Below are 10191 nucleotides of genomic sequence, written 5' to 3'. Positions count from 1 at the left end.
AGGCATCCAACTCCCCTGACACAAGACATAGGCAGGGTCCACTTAACTGTTCATCTATTAAAAAAACAGGGTCGATCAAGTGCAAATTCAGGGATAGTTTTCCAAGTGCTCAACACCCACAGCTTAGAGTAACCCTTCAGAACTGATCTGCACTGCTTATTATGCCAATAGTAAGGACAGGTTTTCAGCAGCCATCAGTCTCCAGTTTGCTGGCTCTCCACTCTGGCCAGTTGTTTTGCTGCTGAAATGAGAACTGAGCAGATCTGAAGATCTAATCTTCAGCAACATTGAAAACTACCACGTTTCAGGGGTTGCACATTGCAGGCATTGCAGTCGTCTGGTGTTTGCCAGACTGCAAGTAACCATGCCAGGAGCTAGCAAGCTGTCAGTTACTAGCCTAAGCTGCAAATCCATCCGGAACTGTTTATATTTCGCAAAGGGATGGATAGAAGATTCATTACATTTCCCTTTAAAAAGTGTGTGTGTGTCTATGGCAGAGGGTCAAGACGGTTTTAGAGACAGATTTCTCAGTGGTATCCTTTATGAAGGTATTCCTCTTGGATTTAACAGCCCCCCACCTTGGCATGGCTCTTGCTCATGTGGCTGGAGCTGCAGAGGAGGGCTCTTCCCCTAGGCTGAACTATGCATTGGGTGCTCTGATCTCTGCTCCAGCTACACAAACCTACTTCCCAGCACCAGGAACACTGCTGAGGCCTTATCTTCATCCCTCTGACATTTATGTGGCTCTGTTGTGCTTCTGGAAAACACGATTCCTTTTCCATACCCAGATCATAAGCCTGGGATACAGGTCCCATAAATATTAATCCACACAGGGTATGCTAGGGCTGGATCATGTCCTTATCCAGCACTGTTTTCACTGGACTTGATACCCAGGGCATTAGTTTGTGTCAGAAATTCAGACCCAAACTCACTTCCAAAGAGTTGTCAACTCTTTGGAAGGGCTCTGTGGGGTGCCCGCTGGTGTTCTGCACCAAGTCCCTCTCATTAGGTATGTATGGATAAGCACAGGATGGACGCAGGCACACACATCCGTAACACTGTAGGGGAGCATTTCAGAGACCAAGGAGCCAAAACGCTAATTTCTGTCATTCCTTCAGCAGTCAAGATCATGGGCAAGGATTCAGACGACTCATCAGTTCTTTGCTGCTGTGTGAGAGCATATGAAATGCAAAGTCGTGCAATGCACCTGGCCCAAAGTATTCAAGCTTCTAGATCTGTAGGCAATGATATTTGCACACTTCCTTCTTCTCTCCAGGGCCAGGGGAAGAAGGTATCTTGGAAAATATATGAAGCTCTTGTGAGAACAACAGAGACAGCAAGACTTATATGGCTTATGGCAGAGTAATGCCTGAGATTTTTGGTTAGAGCTGCTGTTATCATTGCACATTGTTGTGCTGAGAAAGGGAAATTACCAAGCTGGAACGGCTGCTGGGAGACTGGTCAGCGATTTATTTTTTGCACTCTCTAGGAAGGTGAGCTTGCTGCTTTTTACTTGTTTGGGGCATAACTGAGCAAACAAAGTGGAATCTGAAATGTTTTTAAGCTCATACAGAAGAGTGCTTTTCAATTTACTCAATGCTTTAGGCAGATTAACCATTTTTTAATAAATCAAGGTTTTTCACGCAAGCTTGTGCATTCAGCAGAGTACAGGAGTCTTTGTAGTGATTCCTCCTTCTATTAAAGGTCTAGTTTTCAACTAAGGAAACAGAGGAGGGGAAGAAAACTGTTTTTGGCACTGTTTTGCTCCAAATTGCTGTCAGGATGCCCCATGGGAATTGTAGGTCAGGTGTTCCAGACCACCTTTCTTCACCTTGGTCCAGGCTGCCGCTCTTCCTGCACACTGCAGCATTCATCCCTTCCCTTGCCCACAGGCATCCTGCTCCTCCTGACATTTCATAACCCTTTTTCTGAGCCCCAGACCTAGGTCTGATTTATACTTGGGCTGCTCCAACCCAGGCTTGGAGAGGGCAGCACAAATCAGAGCATTAACTGGGAAAGGGAGGCAAAAATCAGGTCAATAATTGAGACTGGAGCAACCCCCACTTGCTCATATTGGTTGTGCTGCTCCACAAACACCAACTGTATGGCCTCTGGGCTCTCTTGTATAATGGCAGGCCAACTGGAGTCAATGAGGCAGGCTCCTTTGATCCCTATTTCTCAGCAGCTGTGCAAGTCACGGCCTTTGCTGCTGACTCAGGGTGAATCACTGCATGCTGGTACTAGAGAGCTGCCTGGGAGGGCAGAAATTAAGTTTACGTTCACTTTAAGACCTTATTAGACCCTGGGAGCAGTGTAAAGAGGCCTTTGCACAACTTGGTTCATTATATTTGCATCCTGCTATAATATAAATTAGCATTATTTGAGCATAGTCATTATTTGGAAGAAATGACAATAAATTACGGTACCAAATTTGTAATTAAGGGCCAGCAAGCTAGTTAATTAATCTTATATGTAATTAGCCAACAATAAATTACCCAAGCAGGACTATAAATCTATTCAGTGATCTCCAACAACCGCGTGCATAAGGATCTGCCCGGTGCTGTTGGGAGCTCTTGATGCCATTGGGCTGCCCTTTGTCTGCTGGGCCACCCTGCTGCCCCACCTTCAGGGCTTCTGTCTGGTTGAAAGCTGCTTTGGGCAGAGATCATGTCTTTGAAGCGGCTTAGATCCTCCTAGCACAAAGTTTTGTGCCTTCATGAAAGTAATTAATTTCACTGAAATTTAATGCAGGGTGAATAGTGTGTTTAGCCCCATTGCTGGTCTCAGTAAGCAGCTTTAAAGCTCCTTTCTTTAGGTGGTAGTTATTAACGTCATGTGCTACAGCTGTGCAAATGGCAAGGATGATCAGCTTGTATACAGGCAGATCGCGCTCGGGAAACCATTCCAGAGCTGGTTTTTGACAGGTTGATGTCTCTTTCATTGGAATTACAGGCTCCACAGTATGATATATACTGTGAATTGTGAGTTCTGAAATGTTTTTGGTGGGTTTTTTTGAGGCAAGCTCTACAGGACTACACTTAGCAGGAAGGCAAGACCAGGCAACACAACTAAACGTCACAGATGTGCAGCTCTTTTCAAGTAGCTCCTAAAGCTTATTTTCACAGGAGCTGCCAAATCAAACAGGGATTTGTGACTGCAGTTGAGTTAAGGAGCATAAAAAGTACATGATGTCTTCATGAAAATTACAGCATCTTAGCTGTGGTTGGCTTAACGGTCAGCTTTATACAAAATGCTGTACCACAGCCAAGTTGTGTCCCCAGGCTCTGTGTTAAAACATACACAGCAAACAATGAGAAGAGATAAAGCCTGTCCCAAGAGCTTCATGCATGACAACAAACGTGTTTAATGGCAGCCTTCCTTATCCTACTAAAGACTGCAGGATGCATGCAGCCCCGAAAGGAGAGCACACACCCACTTGGGTGAAGTCTTGGCTCTGGGAAAGCCAACAGGAGATTTGCCATTGGCTCCCACGAAGCCCTTCTTGTCCATTACCGCTTCTCTCTTCTGATGACTTCAGGCCAGTGTGTCAGCTGGTGCAGAAGATTCCCTGCAATTACTGGGTTTCACTAATTGATTCCAGTTGGGAATATGGGCTGCTGAACATGATCTTCCCTGTCAGAAATGAATATGTGCACCAGCAAAACTCAACTGTACAACTCTTAAAGTCTCCTCAAAAAAGACTCACTGAAATCAATAAATGATGCGGTTTATTAGGCAACTTTAGAAAGACACAGACAAAGGGAGATTGCCTTTATCTGCCCCACCCTCTGATCATCTGAGAGAAGACCTAGGAACTGCATCAACAGGCCAATCTCTTGGGTGCTATTAATGGATGTGTATCTACTACAGTTTTCTCTAGCAAAAAACTGAGACCCTTACACCAAATGCATTTGAGGGCATTATACATCTCACAATTTGCAAGGGTGTTCATGATTATTTATTTACAAAGCTTTCCTATCATGGAAGCAGTGTGTAGAAGCAGAGCTTTGCCAATGCCTAGAAAATCCCTGCACCGAAGTAAGTTTGCACAAGAGTAGTATAATACAGCGTAAACAAAGCATGGCATGAGGCCATGGAGAGAAATGTTTCCAAAAGAGGTACCTTTGTGGGGAGACATGGAATAAGATGATATGAAAGAAGACATAAAACTAGAGCAGAATAAGGAAGAGGAGCCAAAATCCTTCCTTGATTTATCCCTGTTATTTCAAGGAGATATTTTGAAATGACGGGGTAAATTTGAAGAGCAGGAGATTAAAAATAATCCAGGTTATTCTTCCTGAGATGACATTTGCTGTTGCTTGTTTTAAGCAAAACCTGCATCTTGCACAATGGTGTGACTTCAGGGCAGACCTTTGAGAACAACATAAAATAGCAAAGGAGCCAGAGCATGGTGAAAATGAACATGGAGTACCTGCATGTGGCTCAGAGAAAAGCTAATCAGAGCAGAGAGGTTGCAAAGAAGGTGCAAAAGGGAACCAAGAAAGGGCAAAAAACCCCAGAGAAACAGAAAAACTTACTAAAAAAGTATATTTTAGGCAAAAGGCAAGCTGAGTGGAGCCCAGTGGATATTTGCGTTGCCACTGCCCTCTTCTAAGTCCTCTTACTCTACCTGTCCTTAGCAATAGGAGTGATCAGAAAGCTCCTACTGTATTTTCAGGGGTAAATTCAAAGAAATTTGCTTTCCAACAATGCATTTTGTGAGCAGCTCTCCTCACCTGGTGAACTAAAATCTGCTTCCATCAACTTTTACCCAAAAAATGAAGGCCAAATTTCGCCACTCTGGGATCCTACTGATAAACAAAGCCTCCTTGAGAACATCAGCCATGCAGAGGTTGTGAGAGTATCCTTTTCCCAAAATAACCGTATCACATCTTTGCTTGTTCTTGAAATCACATGCGAACCAGCCCTTTTGGAAATTCTTGGGATGCTTGGTTATGCTTTGTTTACCCTCAAATTGGAAGAAAGAAGAGTGGAATTCTAGCTGAGACAAAAGTACAGGGACTAGACTTCCCCATTCATGGTTTTCCACCTGATTTGGCAGATTCAAGGCATTTAGATAGACCTCTGGAAAAAAATCTGATATGAAACTAAAGCTGTGATGAATTCATTGACTCTCTTCCCAGTCTCATGGGCCTAGCACTTCAGCCCTGCGTATCTATTCTTAGGGTCAACTCTAATTCCTCCACTTTCAGAGTCAACCCATTCCCACTCTGCCTCTCCATCTAAACACTTTAGCCCTCTTTGGGAATATCACACTTTTCTCAGGGGCATGTATTGCTTATGGAGATTTTCTCTGACTAGTTATAAGACTGTAACAAATGGAAACCTACATGTTGTTTTACTGTTTTAGGAGGCACAATTTATTTGCTTCCTTAAGAAAACAAATGCTGACATATCACTTCATTTATCCAGAGTTTGGAACACTGAAATCTGCTGTAACCATTCTTTTTTTGCCCACTTTCAGAAATATTTTGCAATACGCACACCTACTCATTAGATTTCAAGAAAAAATCGCCAAACTCACCCACTTGCTACATGAAAAAAGGCCCATTTCAGTCCAAATCCACAATGTGATAACAGGCTTTTAAACAAATAAGCACATTTCTTAAAAAGAATCCATATCTGCTAAATCACTTGTACAGCAGTGTGGTAAATCAGCCCACAGACTAAGTGATACTTGATAGAATAGACTAGCTGGACAGAAAAGCTTAAGTTTCTTATATGCAGCCAGCACTAATGTTTGTAAAGCCAAGATTTGCTATTTAACATTTTGAATGTGCTCTCTAGTTTGACTTTCTTGCTGCTGCAAGCACCTCATGTCAGCATTCCTTGGAGTCTGCATAATGTACATATAGGTTGATCTTTAACCTCTGTGTCATCACCCAGACCAAAATCAATAGAGGGATATGACACTGGCAGGACCATTTGCCCATAGTAGATCCAACAGACAGATGGGCTGTTGTATGATCGTGGGGCCAAAGAAACTTGGAGTCTGTTGAGGGGGATTTATTTTCTTCAAGTGTGAAAATAAACCCCCCTCAACAGACTCCAAGTTTCTTTGGCCCCACGATCATACAACAAGCTCACAGAAACTGGGTGCAGAAGGAGGTGAATTCAGCTTCAGTATCAGCTTCAGTGTCAGTGCAGTACTGCAGGCACTGTAATCTTCTCACCTTGAGGCATGGGGAGAAGGTTGCCTGCCTTTGGGGTTTGTTGTCTTTTTATTGTACAAATTCCCCCAAGATGAACATAAATATCACTTTATCTCTTGCATTAAACCGACTCCTGAATAATAAAAGGACAGCATATTCCCAATCTGAATGCAGACTGGGATGGGGCAGCTATACACTGAATTAACTCAGATGATCGGTGGGTGGAAATGACATAGAATCATAGAGTCATAGAATAGTTGGGGTTGGAAAGGACTTCAAGATCATCAAGTTCCAAACATGGGCAGGGATACCCCACTCTAAACCATATCACCCAAGGCCTCATCCAACCTCGTCCAACCTGGCCTTGAACACTGGCCTTGAACACTGCCAGGGATGGAGCATTCACAACTTCCCTGGGCAACCCATTCCAGTGCCTCACCACCCTAACAGGAAAGAATTTCATCCTTATATCCAATCTAAACTTCCCCTGTTTAAGTTTTAACCCATTACCCCTTGTCCTATCACTACAGTCCCTAATGAAGAGTCCCTCCCCAGCATCCCTATGGGCCCCCTAAAATGGGACTCCTAATGACACAGCTGCATGCAAGGTCATTGTCCAGCATTTGGATGTGGATATCTCAAAATATCGTCTGCTTGCCAAAATTCAAGTCTTTGTGGTCCTTAAGCATCAGGAGAGATGCACAGGTGGGAGTCCCAGTATTTGACTGAGTGGAGGTGCTTGGAAGGATCGTCAGAGCCTGTGCAATGCCAACACCAGGGAACAGTGACTTCACTTCTCCTTGCACCTGGACAGTGCTGCAGAACATTGTGTTTTCCTATGCTCTGGTTGTCCTGGCTCAAATTTTCTTCTGGGTCTGGGGTCCCAGTGCCCTTCCTCTCCTCTTATGGGGGTTGCAGAGACCGAAGCAGAAAGATTCACAAAGCAGCCTGGTTGGAGCGCTATTGCCATTTCCCTCGCTCTGTGTTTCTTCTTTCATGCCCACAGTGGTCCACGGCTGAAAATCAGGCAGACAAGTTCAATTGCAAAAATAATATATTTTCAGTTCACATTTTTCCAAATGTCTTCCCCCCCCCCCAGCCGTGTATAACTCTTTATAATACAGCTTAGCTAATATTCCCCTTTCATTCAATACTAGCACAACACCTTAGAAAGATGGGATGAAAAAGGCAGACTGCACTTTAGGAATAAAACACTATTCCCAGGCAAATTGATCTTAAAAAAAATATTGTAATGAAATCAATATGTATTATTACACATAATGAAGCAAAATGTATATTTTTACATATTAACTCTATTTGCTTTTACTCTTTACATGGAGTCATAAAAATATTTATTTTTGTGCTTAGAATAACAAAATGAAAGCTCAGTGTTCAGGCTTTATCTGGCTGGCACTTATTATTCCCATATGTTAAGGCAACAACCAGATTGCTCTGCCAGTTAATTCTGTGACTCTTTCTCCACCTTTTCATCTGATCCAGTAAAGATTATTTTCTTTGCAGCTATTATTGCAAAGAGGTGACCGATTGCCACCGGGCAGAGGGTTAAAAATGAAAGGATCAATTAAGTTTATTCTTCTTGTGAAAAAAAATGCACATTTTCTCAGAACATTAAATTCCATCTGAGGGAATAAAGATGGTTTCAATACTTTAAACAAGACTCCCTGTTTTCAATAGCAAAGCTGTATTTGGACTTCAACTCCACCGAGAAATCCCACTCCCAGCCCTGCTCACTGAAAGTGATGGCAGAATGTTCTGTTGATTCTAATGGAGCAGGGATCAAAGGCAACAGGGCAAGCCTGAAGTATGAGCCTGATCTAGTTGAAAATGTCCCTGCTCATTGCAGGAGGGTTGGACTAGGTGGCCTTTGAAGGTCCTTTCCAACCCCAAAATATTCTATGGCTCTATAATTCCATAAAGTTTTTAAGATCAAACTTTTTATGTCTGAATCATCTAGCATTTATGTCTCCAAGGTGGTTTTGTACTGTGTTTTGTCTGAACGCACTACTAGTTCATGGTGAGCTTTTGAAGATCCATCACCACCCCCATCAAGAAGTTTGCTGGAGCCAGAGAGCAGGTTCTGCAGAGCAGTTATAGGAAAGAGGAGCATATGGTCAGTCATGATCTGAATTAAAGAGCACACTCCTTCTCTTTCCTTCCTTTTCCTTCCCAAGGCACAACATATCACACTGAGTCTTTGCATGCCTGCAACCTGTCAGGAATAAAATGATTACACACTATCCATAAAAATGAGTGAGTCTTCATTACCCTTTAGAGGCAATTGACTACAGCTAACAGAAGCTACAGAATTATGTCTGCAGCTCAGTCAGAAGCCCCTTCCTGGCAGTGTTGTGCTAAGCTCCATGACACTGCACTTGGATGCTTACCATGGCTTGTACTGCTGGTGCAAAGCCAGACCAGACACTTCTGCCCATCACCATGACAGAGGTAGTGTAGTATTTGTCTAAAGCCTTTATTTCTTCTCTTGAGACCTATGATAGTCACCACAGCAGCACCTGGAATGCTTCTCAGCTTCCATGGCCAGAAGCACTCACACTTGGCTTACTGCCTGATGGAATGAGACATGGGCATGCGCCAGTGCCCACCACCATGGGTTATCCACAGGGCTGGAAGGAGCCCTGGTGTACACTGGCCAGATCTCTGAGCCCACATTTGAGGGTCATGGCTGTGGAACATACAGCTACAGGCTCTTACTTTCCCCTCATCCCAGCCATCATCCTGGGGAGTTTACTGGACAGATGGAGCAGGAAAATCAACAATGTCAATGTGCAAATGGTTATGGACCAAGGGGAAAGACCGAAGTCTTTCCAAGATTTCCCAGGCCTCCATAGACTCCTCCATGGAGCCCCCTCTCAACACGTGCAGTTGGGCAGAAGAGGGGCTCTGCAGCCCAGCTGCCATGCAGACACCAACTGCAAGCAGAAATTGCCTGTTCGTTTTCAGCAGTGCCTCTGGAACACAAGTACTGAGGACACACGGAGCAAGCTGGAGCCAGCAGGTGAGAAAGGGACAGACAGGGGATGGAGCTCATGGGAAACAGAGCAATCAAAATGCTTCTCTTGGGAAGTTGTCCTAGTCAATGGTAATTAAGGTAGGGTATTTCAGATGTTAACAGGATTCCAAGGATCCTGGAAGAACGGCACAGCTTCTCTGCTGCAGGACTGTTCATTCACAGGATAGCTTTAATTCCTCATTATCAGGTTATTACAGAAAGTTTCTGTACTGCTAGAGCTCCACTGATCAGCAGTGTGAGACTTTAAATAGCTGCAGCTGCTCAGGCAGAATCAGATGTCTTGGCATAATGGGTTCTTATGTACATATTTCATTCCCTTCCCCTGATGGAGTAACTAGAGCAATATAAGCAACTTTGTATTGACATAATTCATGCCCATTGGGGGTGTTATATCGTATTAGAGAGATTTAGATGGTTAATGTGATAAAACTTGTGAATAAGGGAGCTAGGAGGATCTTGAGTTAGTTATTTTACTCCTTGCACTCTACATGACTCACAGCAACTCAACCTTGTAGGAATAACAGAGTATAAATTGGCCAGGACTAAGCCTCTTTGCCAGTACAGATCAGTTTTTAACTACCTGCATGCTCAAGCCTTCCACAACCACAGAAATCTCGTACAAGAATAACAGGTTTGCTCCTAAGTAATGTATCATCTACTGCAAGCACTACATATATGACAAACTTTCCAAAGGAAAGCAGGGATTCTGGATTCTTTTATACCTAAATGCCAGGCCTGAGAAAACTCATAAGGTATCTTCAATGGGAACTTCTATTTGTAAAGAAAAGAGAGGTAAGGGTGCAACCTCTGAAAGATACAGATTGTCCTGCAGAGGCCCATTTTCTTATCCTCAGGACATTCCTGGGGAAGAGAAAAGAGTACAAAACAAAAGTGCTGAGGAAGAAGGAAAGAGATCTAACTGCCAATAGGGAATGATGAACAGAAAGGGTGAGAAAGGACAGTCTT

Source organism: Neopsephotus bourkii, unplaced genomic scaffold, assembly GCF_033783945.1.
Source record: "Neopsephotus bourkii isolate Nb327-2 ecotype Australia unplaced genomic scaffold, CSIRO-AGI_Nbou_v1 NB_994, whole genome shotgun sequence".
Lineage (NCBI taxonomy): Eukaryota > Metazoa > Chordata > Aves > Psittaciformes > Psittacidae > Neopsephotus > Neopsephotus bourkii.
The sequence above is the reverse complement of the archived record's forward strand: the minus strand, read 5'-3'. Positions refer to the sequence as shown.